Source organism: Canis lupus, chromosome 13, assembly GCF_048164855.1.
Source record: "Canis lupus baileyi chromosome 13, mCanLup2.hap1, whole genome shotgun sequence".
Taxonomy (NCBI): Eukaryota; Metazoa; Chordata; class Mammalia; order Carnivora; family Canidae; genus Canis; species Canis lupus.
The window spans coordinates 33287951-33306262 of NC_132850.1; the positions used below are offsets into that span (position 1 = coordinate 33287951).

Genomic DNA, 18312 nt, shown 5'->3' on the forward strand with positions numbered 1-18312 from the left:
CAAATAGCTCCACTGTTCTGTTCCCAGAACACCCAATCTAAGACACCGGAGGAAGGAGATTATTAATGATTACTTTTTTAAATTAATGATTAATTTTATTTTTGAAACAAATTCAAAGAACAAAAATTAGGATTCAGGTGTAACGCAAAAAGGAAAACATTTCAAACCTCAAGTTCAAAAGCAACTTTAAGATCTTTTTGTCATTTGAGGGGTACGTGGGTGGCTCAGTTAGTTAAGCATCCTACTCTTGATTTCAGCTCAGGTTATGATCTCAGGGTCTTGGGGTCATGTCCCGCATTGGGATCTGTGCTGTGGAGCCTGCTTGAGATCCCCTCTCTCTGCCTCTGCCCTTCTCCTCTAAAAAAATTTGCCTAAGACTTTGTCATTTGAAAATAAATTGTAAAAGACTTTGAATGGGATCTTTAAATGTTTAAACCATTCCTACTGCACTGGTCCCAGATCAATAATGACATAGAATGGGAATCTGCCATATAAAATAGACCATTAAATTTCTCAGTGTTATTATGGTTTAAGGAAAAATACTTTCTTTGTTCCCTCCCCTCAATCCCTAAACTTTAAGCCTCATGTTTCCCAAGTCTGGGGAGAGCGTTGGTGACTTCAAGTGGCCAATAAGGCAATGTTTGACCAAAACTGCCAAGTAAAAATGACAGAGAAACCTCATCCTGATGTATATAGGTTTTCTGTTTTGTAGAGCATTGATGGTTTGAACTCTTTGTCAACCACTGCTGACATAGTATATGAGATTTCAGAACTTAAATGTCCTCTTTTGATTGTAAGACTAACACTGAATATTCCTTAGAATGCCATTCAAAGTCTTTAAGAAAATCTGAGATCATTCCAAAGAGTCATGGAAATTCAAAACTATCAAGAATGAGAGAATTAGGGATGCCTGGGGGGCTCAGTGGTTGAGCATCTGCCTTTGACTCAGAGCATAATCCCAGGGTCCTGGGATCGAGTCCCTCATTGGGCTCCCTGCAGGGAGCCTGCTTCTCCCTCTGCCTGTGTCTCTGCCTCTCTCCATGTGTCTCTCATGAATAAATAAATGAAATCTTTTTTAAAAAAAAATGAGAATTTAGAAAGAGAAATTAAGGTCTTAACATACTAAATTATGCAATGCTCAGTTTCTACAGTGTTTTTAACACCACACATAGGGTATTTTAACTACCCTATAACTAAACATGCAGAACTGCTTCCTGCGAGATACCAACCTCAAATACTTGTAGGATTGTAGTTGTCTCCTATTTTTTTTTTTTTTAATCAGAGCATCTTGCAACTGTGACTAGTGTTCTTATTAGGTGTACTTATCTGTACAGATAAGTTTTGAGGTTCCTAGTGAACCCAAACATCATATCAAAGAAATCTGTGACTCAGAATTCAGAAGAGAGTGTGGGGGTAAAGAACTTTAGCCCCAATGGGTCACCTTGAGTTTAATCAAGACTGATGAAGGATAACGCAGATCTGAGAACACTCACCAAAGGTAGAGTGATCGTTCCTCCCTCTGAGTTGGAAAATCCCAGGCACGCTTCTTCAACATTCTCAATCATGCTCAAATAACCTAAACTGAGAAAGAGAAAAGTCGCCTAGGAGAAGATAAATAGGTTAACCCCAAATAATATTTTGCTCTCGGGAAATCTCCCTTCTCTGGTTTTAGGTAGTTAAGGATGTCAACGTGGATCTGCTGTGAGATTTCAGGGGTCAAAGAAGTTCATCCACATTGAAATAGGCAGGTTACTTTTCTTCAATTCTATTCTTCCTTCACTAGTGAAGAAAGAATATATTAATTCCTTATCATTGGAAAGGTTTGTAGGAGAAGAGATCTTGTATTATTTTCTGGTAGAAAATATTTGATCAATTCATTGTCTTCAGACTCTGGATTTCTACCAGCTAAATACCCTATGTTTATCTTCTTGGAGGCTGTTGGCAGGTTTTCTCTCCTTAGGAAATGAGTTGGAAAACATCAGTGAGACTTCAAAGCCATGGCTCGAGGTTATCTTCTGATTTATGAAATGACTGTTTCCATCACTTATCAGAACACTGAGTCCTTCCTGTGGAATTGCAATCCTCATATGTAAATAGAATCAGGGGGTTGCTGGTTACCATGTTCACCGTAAGAAATACCTCTTCTGAAAGGTCAACACTTGATAAAAGTCTAAAAAGCTATGTGAGGTACAGGAGGCTGTGTGGTGAGTGTGAAATTCTGGAGATTGGGAAACAGCCTCGTTTTCCTTAATTCATGCTCAATGTTATACTTTTTCAAATCAGAGCATTCATTACTCTCTCCAAAGCTTCTGTGGAGTTCTCCTCTTTCTGACTCCCCTCATTTTCAGCGTTTGAGAGTCAAGAGCAGTAGATCTCATTCTCATCATGCCTCTGTCATTTTAGCTGAGTTTGAGCAAGTTACGGAACCTCTCTAGTCCTCCCATTTCCCACCCCTTAAGTGAGAATTAGAGCCCAGAAACCATCAGAGTAAAAATAGTCAATTAATAAATAAACAAAATGAAAGTCTAGATGCTGCCCCCAGAGCTTCTGACACAGGAGAACTTGGTGAGCTTGGTAATATATATATATAGTCACATATATATTTAGAAAGCTGTGTGGATGATTTTGTTCGTGAGCTAGTTTTAGGAACACTGGCCTGTCTCATACCTAATACTAGACAATCTCTGAGGACTTTTACAGAGTTATGAAGATGAAATCTATTCTATAGTAATGGAAAAATTTGACATGAAATAATTTCCACTACCCATGGTTGCTGATTCTTCAAATGGCACTTCTGAATCATTCTGTGTATCCTTGGTAACATCAAATAGCCACTCATTTCAATGGGTATGGAGAGATGAAAGAAGAGAGGAGAAAAAAAAAATCAAACCAATTAAATCTGCCTTTGGTGTCTCTGGGCAGAATGAACTTTTGCTTTTTTCCTCAGTTGTATTGTTATGTAAATGTATCAACCATGATTCTCTCAGAAAAAGGTTGTTGTACTTAAGTAGGGTAACTGAGGGAAGTTGTACAAAGGGATTATCTATTCAAATATGGAGAGTGGAAAGGAAACCCAGAAATCGTGGCTCTGAAGAGAAAGGGGAGAGAACCAGTACCAGCACCTAGGGGTCTGGGATTGCTCCGTTCGAGTAGTGGCCTTTACTAGAGGGACAGGGCCAGTGTGCAGTGACCTGGCAGGGAGAAAGTCAGAGGACTGAACCCCTGGCCTCAATTTCTGCCCAGCTTCCAATGTGCCATTGACGTCTCCTGCCTCTCATGGACTCTTCCCACACAAGACAGGGAGGCAAGGATGACACAGTGCATCCGTAGCGTCAGGGTCCTGGGGCACCGAGTAAAATGTAGGGAGATTTGGAGACAGAAGGTGATTAGCTTGTACAGAGACCTAGCTCTTCCCCGGTGGTTTCAAAACTCCATGGTTTGAACATCAGGATCTTGTTTTTCAACTGTTGTTTCTTATTTTCTTTACATAAATGCTTCCTGTTGAGCTCCCTAAGCCAGCTCAGATGTCTTCTGTTCTGTGAAGCCATCCTTGCCCCTCGCCCGCAGGCAAATAGCCCTCTGCGTGCTAAGAACCAACTTTTTTAGGTTTCCTTTTGATCTCATGTTGTAGGCCCATAGTTCAATTATTATTGAATCTCTCATATTTTGAATAATCTATATCAAAGTGTCCTTGAAGGTTTGGGTTAAAACAAATTGAGGGTGCTGATAGGATAAACTGGTTTGTGATTTTCAATGATGTAAGACAGCATCCATGGCTGATTTGCTCTCTGTCTTCCTGTCAATGTGCCCACCTGAGAACACACAAACCATGGGAATATCGCTTAGGAAGCACAGAAAACTAGGGGAACCTTGCAGAACCGCCTTACCAGCTCTGATATCCTCAGGCTCCCAGCCCCACCACCCAGGTAGATTAGTGAGGGAAAATGGAGTAATTCCAGGAGGTGATTATAACGCCTTCTTCCTCTCTGACCTACCATCTCTTTTCTAATCTCCAAGACATCTAATCTCCATGTCACTGAATGATTTGAAATATGACAATTCTATGTGCATGGAGTTTTGTTTTCCTTCCATATAGTTATATGTTCCTGTGGATACATTCTGATCCCTTGTATCGAACTTGGGAAGCCCCCTACTACCTAATATGGGAAAACCATTTCTTAGAAAGGACTGTTTTTGATAAACGTATCTGCTTTTTTTGTGGATTCCTTTGAGCATTTATTTCAGATACCTTTGATGACTGTATTGAAAGATTAGAGTTAAGTGAGATCTTACATTTAAAAGCATTAATGTAATACCTGTTTTATGGCAAACCCTCGATAAAGAAGTCACGTATGATGGTGATGACAATAGCTTACGTAAGTAAGACCATCATATTTTATGAGACACATCTTCTCCTTTACTCCTGTGAAGGAGGTACTGTAGGGCTCCTTTATTATACAGAGAAAATGAATACTGAGTAGTTACTTGAATTCTCCCACTAAGATCACCCAAGAGAAAAGCAACAAATCTCACATTCAAATTCAGCTTTTCTGATTTCCAAATCTGGCATGGTTTTACTATGTAGTTTCCTTTGATGGCAACCAGTTTCTATCCCCTGTGCACTTATTTTGTCCTAATATCACCTCTTATATTCCTCACACCTGAGAGTTCATGATGCCCTGAATATGAAACCAATCTCTTTTCAGCCTAGGGGACTTTGAGAAGCCCTCATTAGGGGAGTAGCATGTTGTTGTGACCAACCAGGTTATTTTCTCACAAAGACCCGTAGCGCTGGGTACAAAGCTCCCGAAGTCTCTTGGCATGTTACTGCCCCTCTGGGCTCACATCTTAAGTACCAAGGAGTCCATTTCTTCTGAACCTGGAGTCTTGCTTGTTATTGCCATCTGTTACAGGCTGAACTATGTCCTCCAAAAATTTGTATGATGAACCTCTAGTACCTTAAGAATGTAACCTGTCTTTAGAGATTAGGCTTTAGTGAGGTGACAAAGTTACAATCAGACCATGCATGTGGGCCTTAAGCCGACATCACTGGTGTCCCTAGGAGAAGAGGAAGTTAGTATTCCCAAGGGGACCCCAGGATGTGGAGGTGGAAAGATCACGTGAAGACACAGCAAGAAGATGACCACCTGCAAGCCAAGGAGAGAAGCTTCTAAGAAAAACCCAACCCTACTGACACCTTGGGCTCAGACTTCTAGCCTCTAGAACTATGAGAAAATTATTTCTGTGGTCGCAGCCACCCAGTTTGTGGCATTTTGTCATGGCAGCCCCCGCAGACAAAGAGACTCCATTCTCTGGAAGAGGAGTCCTAATTTGAGTTTACACGTGTTTTCTGGGTTATCTTCACTGCTCCCTGCCAGACTGCATCGCCGGATCCCAGAGGCTCCCTAACTTCATGCTCCCAACTGTGCTTCTCTCCCTCACTGGCTTTAGCCTGACTCCCTAGAATGTCCCAATGTGAAAGCCCTACCTGTCACCTCAGACAGCAGCTGTGGTTTCCCTGATGCTACTGCCTGCAGATGCAGAGGGAGGCTTTGCCTGCCCTTTGATAGGAGACGTAAACAAGTCCCCACCTTCCCCCATTTGCTGTACCAGGCTCCCCAGGCTCCTCCTGAATTCTGAATATAAGCTCGGCTATTTTTCACCTCTAGGCTGACTCACTCCATCCTGTCCTTGGACTGAATCTCTGTCCACTCCCACCTTCCCTTTGCCCAGCCAACTCCTACCAACCCTTCAACTCTCCACTTCGAAATAACTCGTTTCAGAAGCTTTTCCTTATGCCACCAGACAGTTAGCCCACACATCCTCTTCGGCCCCCCAGCACGTACAATCTTATTATATTGTGGCTCAGAGGTTCTCAAACGTCAGCGTGCATCAGAGTCAAACACAGGGCTTGTTAAAACAAAGACGGCTGGGCCCCAGCTCAGAGTTTCTGGTTCAATAGTTTTGGGATGGGTTCAATAATTTGCATTTTTAACAAGTTCCCGGGTGGTACAGATGCTTTTGGTACTGAGACCACCCTTAGAGAATGAAAGCTACAGATAAATAGCTGATTTCCTTCCTTAATCTCTCCCATCTTACCACTAATAAACTGCACTCTCTTGAAGGGTAAGGATCCTGTCTTCCACATCACTGGGTGCCCAAGATTTTGGACAATGCCAGAAGCATGGCAGACACTCAACAGGTAATTGCTTAATATAAGAATGAATGAACCTGGGAATTCCTTACATCAAAAGGGTGCTTTTTGGAATAGGAGCAAGCTTAAAAAGACTCTGTACCAAGGATGCTTTAAAAATATATAAATAAGAGAATCTTTTAGAAAAGGCTCAGGGCCTAAAACCATAATGCTGGTCACGTCGGTTGATACACACACAAAACCATTTATATTGAAAATCGGCCAGTATTTTCCTTGGGCTCCCCAAGATGGCAAGCGCCCCCCTTAGATGCAGGCGAGGACGATCCGTGCAGCGCAGCAGCCCCTGGCGAGCACTGCCGGTGCTTCCGTGGACTCAGGGCCACGCAGCTCTGGGGTCCCCCGGGTGTGGGGCCCCCCGGGCTCCATCAGCCGCCCCCCACCGTGGGCTCCCGGGTTCACGGGACCGCAGAGGTCCCTTCTGCCTGCTGGTTCTAGAAATCCAGTCGGGTCTTCCCTGCTAGCGGCCGTCACCGGCCCCGGGCACACATCGCCTGTGACCCTCCGCAGTGCTCCCGGCATCCGCAGCCAGGCTCCCGCACCCACCGGGGTCAGCTCAGCCTGGACGTTCCCGCTTTACCCTCTCGTCCGAGCGATCGTGAGTAGCACCCCTCCTCGACTCTCGAAAGAGTCCCGGCTTGGGTGATATATGAACACTCTTGATGACCACCATAGGGGAGGCCTGCTGTGATCCCGCTGCCCCTTGGCGTCTGCTACCCTCTTAGGCCATCGCTCCTGCCCCTGCACTGCCATCAGCCGGGCAGATTAGCTCTTTTCTCAGATAATTTTGTTCTCTGTACCTCTGCATATGCAGTTCCCTCCGCCTGGATTGTGCTCTCCCGTTACCACCCAAGGGAACCACCCCAGGGTCAAATACTGACCCGCCTCCACCACCTGCTTAAAGGCTTTGCAATGCCTTCTCTGAGCTGAGGACCTCCCCCCCCCCCCCCCCCCCCCCCCGCTGTGGTGCTCCTGTTGCACAGCAAACACACGCTCCTCACAGGGAGCTGGGCTCCCTTACAGGGCTCCTTACAGGGCTGGCCAGCCTCCCGGTAAATGTCTGCACGTGAGTCTACGTCCCAGGGATACACCCTCCTCAAGGAGAGCAGTTCTGTCCTCCCAGCGTTTCACAGTATCTCAACGTTGAAAGAGCAAATGAACAGAAAGGACCTGCCTGATAGGACTAAAGGGAGATCAGAAATAGTATGGAAACAATGCCCACTTTTGAGAGTTTTCCAAATTCCCCCCTTTTGGTCTGAGTGCCTACAGTAATATGGAGCAACACTATAGGGATCTAGTTTTGGTTTGTTTGTGTGTGTGTGTGTGTGTGTGTGTGTGTGTGTGTGTTTTAAGATTTTATTTATTTATTCGTGAGAGATACACAGAGAGAGGCAGAGACACACAGGCAGAGGGAGAAGCAGGCTCCATGCAGGGACTCTGGGATTCCGCCCTGAGCCAAAGGCAGATGGTCAATGCTGATCCACCCAGGCATACCCAGGGATCTATTTTGTTTTGTTTTGTTTCGTTTTGTTTTGTTTTTTTCAGGGGTCTGTTTAAAAGCATCTTCACATCTACCTGTCTTGTGGGAATTAACATATCATTCTGAATTAGAGAAAGCTGTGTCCTGGCTCCCTTGAATGGTCTTTGTAACTCATGTTCTTTCTTACCACCTGAGTTACATGATATAACCTTATCAGGAGCTCTACCAGAACTCTGGTGGGCCTCGCCTTGTCTTACTCCTACAAATAACCGATGAGAAATTCCTCCTGAATATTGATGGAAACTCTCTGAGAACCTTCCCGGCTCATGTTGGACAGACTGCATTAGCCTTGGGCTGTGAGTGCTCTCTACATCAACAGCAGAACTCATGACCTGCAGCCCAGTTTTGAACATACTGTATGACTTCTGATCCTTCTGGGAAGTAATCTTGCATGGAGACAGATGAAAGATTGGGAGGGGAGCTCCAAATGGATTGATTTGGGGTATTTGATTTCTCCCCCAAATTCTTTAGTTCTGAGGGTGTTCTACAAATCCTAACCTAGGCTGGAAGGTCGGAAATCAAGATGAAAATTATGCATTTCTCAGCCTTTGGCATGTGGAATGCCCACACCTTGTATAATTTCTGTCAGAAAATGCTTTGATGCCCAGTTTCCCAAGCTGTCTCATAGCCTTTTGATACCTATGACTACATTTAAAGTAAAGTTGGCAGAAAGTCTGAGATGATTTTAATGAAGAGGATTTAGCCCCAAAGGTTAATGGGATTGTCATTGTGCAAAGAGTAATTCTTTTGAATGGTGACAAAGTGATACTCAACAGCTTTCAAGCCACCCCATCCATCATCAATTTGGATTGTGTTCTGCTACTGATGTAAAGCTTAATATAGAGTTGTCCACAACGCTTCATGACTCCTTTTCCCACACTGACCCCAGTGGTACATGTCAGCCAACATCTGGGCACCGCAGCTGTGAGACTTTCGAGAAGCTTGTGCATACGCCTCTTTGCAGGGGTAATTTGCTGAACAACACATGTTCTCATTTGAAGAATGCCCTCTGACCCTATAGGCATTGCTCGTAGTGTGATGGGTCCTATAAAATATTTAATCATGTATTTTATTATTTTAATCAAAGGAAGCATGGCATTGACATTGCAGCAAGTGAATGAAGGAACAAAGCAAGACTTTGCCATGGACATTAGTACTCACACCCAAATGGAAAACAGATTTATTAACAAAGGGCCTTTCCAAAACAAACCTAAGTCATTATGTGTCAAGACAAACTACAGTTGTTCTACTTTTAACAACTCCACAGAAGGACAGAAGAGGTGTTCCAGCCAAAGAGGGGAAAAAAAAGGTTAAGTGATTTTCACAGCATTTTTCCAAGTCTTGTGTTTGAAACGGGCATTTAAAAGCATTCTTTTGTAGTTCTGTCAGTAGTGACCAACAAATCATCCCCACCTAGGAAATTACAGAGGCTTTCAAAATGCATGAAAGAGGAAAGAGCTACCACTGGAAGGGGCAGCTGTAAATAAGACCTCTTTGGCAGGCAGCTATGATGGACACTAGTAATGGTGCCACTATTGTGCTTTTGCTTTCTGTTCATTTGTTCTGGACACATTTTATAGGGAGAGGGGGACCTCACCTAAGAGCTTTAAAATCTTTTGGATTATGAAATTCATAGTTTTACGTGACCAACACCTTCAGAATTATTCACATCCAACTATATGATGCATCTTCATGTGATTAATGATTTGGGATGTCTAGAGTGAACTAGAGTGTTTACCTGGTATTTACAGATCCCCTTGACTTGCTAAAATAATTTGCTCTCCTTTACATCATTTCAAAATTATTTGCTTTTTTTTCCCCACTGAAGTTTTTCGTCACCTTCTTTTACATATGTTTTTCCAGTATTCTTTCTTAGTATAAAACCATAAAGATAAGCTCTGTTTTATTAAAAACCCAAGAAATATTGGGATTTTATTCTATTATTCTGAGGCCCATTATTATACTCTCTAGTGTTTACTTGTGCAAACATAACTGAATTGATACTTATAATGTAAACACAATTATTTTTCTTATTTGGGAAATATATTTAGAGTAAATATTAGCAGTATACAATGATCTGATTAAAAGCCAGAGTGAAAGTAGCACAAATTTCAATTGCATGCTCTGTTTTATTTTTGATCTTTATATTTCACTTGTCTCTCTGATGAACCATGTTTCCCTTTTTCTTTATTTCATAGTTTTAAACTTTTCGTGACATCTACTTGCATCTGAATTGCTTGTCACAATAAAATCTTCATTTTCCCCACAGCATTTGACTCATTCTTACTAAAAGTTTAATTCAGAAAGTTTGTTTTAAAATTGTTGTTGCTGCTTCAGTTTGTAGGCTTCACTAGGTCCTGTACACTATGATTTACAAATGTCAGTTACCTTGGCATGAAGTTACACTCTGACTTAAATCATTTCCCCCAAACTTTCTCTTGGCCCAACTTTGGATATCCTCATGTCATGAAAGATCCTGATTTTCTACAAGATCCTCTACAAGATCCAAAATTTTGTAGACAGGTACTTTCTTTTACTCACTACGAATCCACCTAAATGACGTGTATGATTCTAATTTTCTTCTCATGTCTTAAGCTTTCCATATTAATATTTCACAAATGGTCTGCCCAACAATTAACCATTCACAAGATTTTTTTAGAAGACCAAGGGGCACGTGACAGACAAATATTAAGCCTATTAAGGTGAAAGTGTGAAGCTGAGAGAATATACAGACTGATTTTCTGCACAATGAGCTCAGCAAAGCTCATGAAATTCACACGGGAGATTTTCTATGGGACCATAAATTAATCAGACTGAAGCGATGACAATGCAGGAACACAATGAATGTGTCCTGTGGCATGTTCAGGCACCTTCCACACACCTGTGTTCAATGGCACAGTAACACACACACACTCACACACCTAATAATGAATCACTTTAGCAAAAGCTGTCATGTGTTTTCTGTTTAATCCAGAGACAGAGAGAGAGAGAAAAAAGTGTTCCTGTATTCATTCCTAACCCCAAGTCTGAAGCATGAGGAGGGATTATTTGGGGGAGTGAGGGTAGGCTTAGTCTGCAGAGAGGCTACACAGAAGGGAGATTTAACACAAAACATGAAAACACTGCACCCATGAGGTGAGAAAGAAGCAGGAGATGCCAGAGGCACCTGTGACACACTTGGCTTACTTCATGGTTTCGCCAGCAACACTGGAACCTTCATTCCTCTGCGAATATGGCTACTTCATCACCAGAAAACTATAGTTTGGCGTATTACAATTTCATTTAGTTTATTGGCTATACACACACACTGACAGGTGTGAATGGTGAAAGCCAGTTATTTCAACTCAATTTCAATGGTGAAATTCCAGTTATTTCACAACTAACACTGAAACAATTATCCTTTAGCGGGCACTTTTTATAGCTACTACCACAAGCAACAGGAGAGCATGGTGGGTAGAGGGGAGGAAAGTGAAATAAATATAAATGATGCTCCCTAGGTGTTATATGTAACGATGAATCACAAATTCTACTCCTGAAACTAATACTACACTCTATATGAAATAACAGGATTTTATTTTTTTAATATTTTATTTATTTATTCATGAGTTACACACAGAGAGAGCGAGAGGCAGAGACACGGGCAGAGGAAGAAGCAGGCTCCATGCAGGGAGCCTGACGTGGGACTCGATCCCAGGACTCCAGGATCACATACTGGGCCGAAGGCAGGCGCCAAACCGCTGAGCCACCCAGGGACCCCAATAACAGGAATTTAAATAAAAACTTGAAACTCACATAAATAAAGTGTGACATCCCCAGTCACTCAGTATCTCCTTTATCTGTTGGGCACCCAGCGAGCACCCTTCCCTTTTCTGAACGTCCCTCCCATGAAGATGTAGCTAAGTGTGCAAAGTCGCATGTTTCTCCTCCATTTGCCTCCTTATTTCCAATGGACAAGGATCTCTGTCTCCACCGGAGACAAAATGTACACCATGCAAGTTTGAGGCTAACCAACTACTACACAGACAGGCTAAGATGCAGAAGGAGAAGACTTATGTTATTATTTTATTTTATTTTATTTTATTTTATTTATTATTTTATTTTATTTTATATTTTATTCTTTTGCCTTTCAGGAATTTAAATAGAAACACATAGACAGAACTGGACATTCACATGATCCTAAGAGTGTTACTATTGTGACACATTTGGTTTTTAGGCAGGGAAATATTAAACTAAGGAATTGTTCAGGTGACCAAGTCAGGAGCAAAAGACACCTGGCACAAGGAAGCGTGCAAATAAAATGCCAGTCTGGAAGAGAAAAATTGCAATGGATTAATTTCTGCTGGGGTTCAACATGCTCCACCACGGCAAACAAATAAGAATCATGCTGGGGCTTGATTTGTCAGATTCCTTTAATTTACTAAGACTGCATATTAAACGAAATTGTTAGCAGCTGGTTGTCTACAAAAACCTAGCTAAACTCCTGGGAGCTATTGTATAGCTGCCTTCTTAAAACCTGTCCCAGTGTGCACCAAATTGATGTTGGAATGAAAAAGATAACTCTTTCCAAAGTGCCTTATTTCAGCTACTCAAATCCATCTTCAGAAACCCAGGGGACATTTTTCCTGAACACTATATTCTGTATTGCTGAAAACAAGGATGGTTTCCTCCCAAAACTTTTTTGTACTACTCTCTTCACTCTGGTACAATTTTTGGTCAATTCCTTGGCCTCTGCCCACCGGATACTAGGCCATCCTGGCTCACAGAAGACCACAGCCAATCACTTTTGTAATCCTAGGCTTAGCTCTTGAATCTTGTCTCCTTCCTGAAGCTTTCCAGTTTTCTCAGAAAGGCTGTGATCCAGATTCCCTGCTCACACATGTCTAAACGGCAATCTGATGTCTTACAACTAGAGGCAAAAGGGGATTTTTCTTAAAACAATGAAACAAATCACAGCAGCGCATGAAGTCACAGTCCCAAGCTTAACTAAGAAATATTGGGAAAATCTACCATTTGAAACATGTCTTAAGAATTGGACATAGATCTGGCTTGGCTTTGCTTTTCTTTCTTTCTTTCTTTCTTTCTTTCTTTCTTTCTTTCTTTCTTTCTTTCTTTCTTTCTTTCTTTCTTTCTTTTTCTTTCTTCTTTCTTTCTCTCTTTCTCTCTTTCTTTCCAGGAAGAGATTGTCTTTCCTATTAATAAAATTGATTTGGTATAAAATTTTGGTTCAGCGTGGCTCTTTTTCCCCAGTTAAATAGATGTCTTCTAGAAAATCAGTTTCAGCCCCAACTTTTCCCATTTGGCAACTTTCATTTTCTGATATTAGATAATTAACAAATCATGTGTTGTAATGCTTTGTCACCTCAAGAGCATGGGGGGGGTAACGCTTCTTTGCCTACTGAGTAATGGCTTCAATGAAAGAACATGCTCAAAAGAATGCTTTATATCCAGGCATAAAACATACTGAATATTTATGATTTTAATTGCTACACACCATGTGCTGTGCATACTCGACTGTACATTTATATACGTCTTTAAAGGGCAAGAGGGAAGGATGCTCCTATGACTCTATAAGTTTCAATGAACAGGTCACTGAAAATTTCTATTAACCCAAGATAAAAATTCATAAAAAAAAAAAATTCTTTGGGGGGAAAAAAAAACTCCCAGGTTTTTTTCTCTGTATGGTAACAGGCATTTTTGCGTGTTTGTGAAAAAGAAGAAAAAAAAAAACTACACGATACAGTGTGTTGCTTTTGGATAAAAAGGTAATATTGACTATTTCTTAGACTCTCTGTTTCTTCGCTAAATAGATAATTCGACACCAGGAGATGCAGTCCTAGTTCTGCTTGTTGTTTACCAAAAAACACGTGCTAATGTAACAGTGCATGAGTAATTCAAGGAAGAATGCCAAACACGCCGTGCCATCCAAAACGCGTTTTGCTGTTTGCTTTTTACTGTACGCCACTTTCCCTCTCCAGCTCACCCCCTCCACCACCAAGTATTTTTTTTTCCCCAGTGAAGCTAAAAATAGCCAGCCAGGCCTAACAACTGGTTTCTGATTGGCTCGGCGCAAAGGCCACTCAGCCAATGAGCGCTTCTGGGAACAAAAGCCATTCTTTTGTGTGTGAGATGCTCAACCCACGTCAAAACAGCTTCAGGCTGTAGAAATGATTTTGGTTGAGATTTCACAAGGTAATAATGCATTTCAGCCCTCTGAAAGGTTTGAAGCAGAACAAAGGGGGTAGTGAGATCTACAAAACAAATGGGGCGCTTAGGCTTGCAGGGGATGAATCATCCGGGTGCCTGAGCCGTGCACATTTGCAAACCCAGAAAAGCCAGAGCGCTAGGAAATTTTTTTTTCTTTCTTCCTGAGATTTCAGCTATTTTTTTTTTTTTTGCAAGCATTTTCTCTTCCCGAGTGGGGGGGGGGGGGGGGAGCGATCAAAGGCGCTGGATTATGGCTATGCACAAGTTCTCTAATGCGGACTTGCTGGGGCACAGAAAGTAACTCGTCCACGAGTCCCCCCTTCAATCGCACAAAGAGAAAACAAAGACTCGTGGGCCTCGCCTCGTAGGCAGTCCGCTCCGGAAACTTTGGTTTTTAGGCATCAGAAACAGCTCCCGTTCTCAGGGTCAAGCAATTCCTGATTGATGCTGCGAGAGGTCGCAAGATAAGCAAACTACTGGGCGACTAGGGTGCAGGCAAAGGCGCGGACCTGCGAGTTTGGGCCACCTGCGCACCCTGAGCCTGCAGGGGCCGCTGTGACACAGCTAACGAGCCCCTTCAGAGCCTCTTTTCCTCCTTGAAGTCTTAAAAGAAAGGAGAAACCGGGGTTGGTAGGTGCCTTCCAGGTAGGACAAAAGGGAGTGGGGAGGTAGTGTTGGCAGCCCTCAAGCAGCAGGCTTCGGGTCATCACTGTGAAGCAAGGCACCCCTCAACAGCACGGGTGACTTCGCAGGCCCCCGAAGTGCTGCAGGGGACAAATGCTGCCACAGTCAACACTGGGAAGGTTGCATAACACGGAGGAGCTCAGAAGCTATCTCGTGGCCTTCAACTGGCTTTCTTGACCAGGTTATTCACAGACGGCCCGAGCATTTAGGGCAGGCACAAGGACCCACACTTGCACCGCTTACGTAGGGAACCTGGACAGTTACCAAGTCCAGCATAGTGTTGGCAAAAGAAATACAGATAACACATAAATTTTCTATATCTTCTCTTCCCAGAAAACTACGGGTTCACCCTCTTTTTTTTTTTTTTCTTTTGGTCTCCAATATAGCTTTTATGACAAGCGATTAGTGACTAAAACCTGAAACTTTGTTCTTGGTGTGGTATAAAAGGCCTAAGAAAATCAAACATCAAACAATAAAAATGGAATCATTTTTATTGTGTAATCAGGTGTAATCAAGGAGCAATATTTCTCAAGAGCTCCCCCTTTAAGGAAACGCATAGTCTGTCGTAAAATATTGCATTTGCTAATTATTGGTCCCAACTGTCTTTATGAGCTTGTATTAGATCCTTTGCCATAAAACATGGATGGGGTGGGGGGAGGGCAGGGGGAGCTTGCTGAGAGGAGTGGCCTGTGCACCTAACAGTACAAAAACTGGAATGATAGTGCATCATTTTTTTCCTCCTCTTCCCCTCCCTTTCCATTCCTTTCTTTCCCTTCCCTTTCTTTCCCTTTCTTTCTTTTGTACTGGTATGTGTGTACATGTGCTCAGTTTAGGATAGTCTCCTTCGGAAAAAGAAAAAAAAAAATCGAATTAAGACATTATGGATGGACAAAGTATTGATATGCCGAGAAGCACAGCTAGAACCGGAGGCTGTAGATAATAAATCTGAAGTGCAGAGAATCACAGGCAGAGCCACAAAGCTAGCAGGTGTAGAGTCCTAAACAACTAAATCTCCAGAGGATTGTGTAGATGTGGTTTTCAGCATGAAATGTCTGGGGGCGGGGGGTGGGGGATGTAGGTTCTGTTCTCTTGCAGTACTTTTGTGAGTTTTATAGTCTTGGCTTTGTCATATCAGCCCAGAGCCAGTTAAAGGAATCCATCACCAAGGATGTAGCTGCAACTGCCCATGAAGGGGTGTAGGGTGGCTCTTCTAGAAGGAGGTTGGAGCCGTTGCAGCAAAAGAGGCCCTTGGCCATGAGAGCCAAGTACCTTATCTCCCTATGCCTGTCAGCTGCTGACCTGCTTAAGCCCCAGCCCTGAAGGCTGCCACTGTGTCATCCTCAGGGTGCTCAGGGAAGAGATGGCACAAAGGAAAGTGAGAGCCTCTTGTATCTTGTGGTACAACTCTGAAGCTTGAGCCGAAAGCACACAGGAAGTCACCTCCCTCAACCGTCTAGAAGCCTAAAGCAGCCCTCACAAGACACCAGTGCTGCTTCCTTGCCACAACTGGTCATCAGTAATAGGAAGCCTCACAGGGACGTCTGCACAGATTGTGTATTTTTAAAGAAATATTTTTTTCCTATTTCCCTCTCATTCTGTACCCATGCTTCCCTTTCATTTTGTACCCATGCTTTCCATTCCAGGGGGAAACAGACTCTGCCTCGGGTTCACCCCTTTGAGGAGGGATGTGGCAAGACAAGAAGCTGAAGACTTTTCAGGCCCACACCAATAAACCGAAACAGGGTCTCACTGACTGTGTGTCCCAGAAAAGTGGGTCTGGAGGCCTAGCCTCTGGATGAATGCTGGAGAGGCAGAGAGGCAGGATGACTCCAGAGTTCAACAGGAGGCATTGGAAGCCCACAGAAATGAGGTGGATCCAGAGAGAGCAGACACCAAGTTCCCCCAACCCTCCAAAAATTCCCACCTGGGAATGTTATACAACCATCAGAGAGCTTCCAGACCTCCTGGGGATCTCTTGGAGAGTGACAAAGTCAGAAGTGACCACATAACCCTGGGAGATGACAGGCTCTTCCCTGTTTTCAGGAAAATTCAAACCTCCCATTCTCTGGTGCTATTTTGGGAAGGCTAGAGGATTCCTAGACAATATGGTGAAATTGAGCCTTGGAGTTAAAAGTAGGTTAATTTACAAAAAGTAATGCAAAAGCCATTTCTTGCATATCTGAGATTTAAGTCCTACAAAAGCCATACTTTACATTTTCCAATAGCTATGTTATTCATCACTTCATTTGATCCAGAGTACAATCCTAACGGAGTTAGGTATTTATCATTTAACATTAACAAAGCATGCCATTATCATTTTTGTGTAATCCTTCACAATGCTCTCTGGGATTTATCATTATTATAATCTCCGTTTAATAAACATTTTAAGGGTTGGTAAACAATAAGTTGAAAGATTTGGCAAAGATCATTCGGGCTCTGTTGCTGGTGCCAAGACAAAATTGATAATTGAGGTACTCTCCTGGGTAATTTTATTTTCAAATCTCCTCTTTCCAGAATTACCTGTATCACTCAAGTTTTATTATTAACTCTAGAAACAGAAACACTGGAAAGAGTACTAGCTTGGAAGTTAGATTTTGAGATTAACCATTTTGTAAGGACTTAGGATTTAGTTAGTTACAGGTGCCAGGGAGAAATTGGTCATAGCCAGGAAGCTAGGAGATCAAGTCCAAAAGATTCAAAAAACAAGAAACCATACCCATGCCCTGTATAGAGAAGTCTGGTCTCCAAGACCAGAATCCTAGTAATTCTAGGATTTAGTAATTACTAGAGTCCTAGTAATTCTAGGACTCTAATTAATAGAGTCACTTCTCTACAATTCATGGAATATCTTCTACAAAATTGTAAAAAGGATTCTTCAGAAAAATATCTGCAATTATGACACTGTGAAGAGACAAAATATCTAGGTCCTGAAAAGCATAGCTAGGACTGGAAGCTATAGGTAATAAATCTCAAATCCAGAGAATTACAGGTAGGCCAACAAATTAGCAGGAAATCTTGGTCACAAATAACTTAGTTAGGAATCCATACCTCAAAAGGGAAGCCAGGCCCTGATAAGGAAGGAGTCAATATTTAGGAAAGGATCATTTCGTAGGAACTAGTGCAAATAGCTATGGATCCTCTGTTCCATATTAGGAATTATAACGAGTGGCACTCTGGCTGTTGTTTTTTCATTCATGTTTGTCAGCTACTAGGTAGGCATGAGCAGTGGATAAGAGCACCCTTTTCTGTGAAGCCCACAGCAGCTTGGGAAACTCAACAGCACCTCAAGAAACTGTACATAACCCATTGGAATTATAAACTGGGGTCTATATCAAGCAAACAAGTTAACAGCCTTTTGGAGAATGAACATGATTCTACAGGGTAGGGTGACCCTACATCCCAGATTTCCTCAGAATGGTCCTAATCTACGTCTCTGGTTGCTGCACACTCACCAGTAGCACTCCATTTACTCTCAAGAGTATCCCAGTATATACTATAAATTATACAGCCCCCTTATTTACAGGTCAAATAGCTTGGCATCCAAGCCCGACTTGTGACTGGCCACGTAATCTTAAGGCTGTATAAAATCTATTAATCAAGTCAGTGGAAAAAACAGGTGACTTGAGTGTTTGGTACCACAGAGACAGCACTCAGTTTATGCCCATCCGTGAGA

The 18312-nt window shown here is 42.5% G+C and overlaps 1 long non-coding RNA gene across 1 annotated transcript in view; it reads left to right on the plus strand.

Moving 5' to 3' along the window:
• The first annotated feature begins 2096 nt into the window (after positions 1-2096).
• Positions 2097-18312, plus strand: part of LOC140602854 (uncharacterized) — a 65475-nt gene continuing 49259 nt past the window's right edge. Inside the window, exons 1-2 of the long non-coding RNA XR_012005787.1 lie at positions 2097-2204; positions 6126-6202. This is a non-coding gene — a long non-coding RNA (uncharacterized lncRNA). The remainder of the gene's footprint in view (positions 2205-6125; positions 6203-18312) is intronic.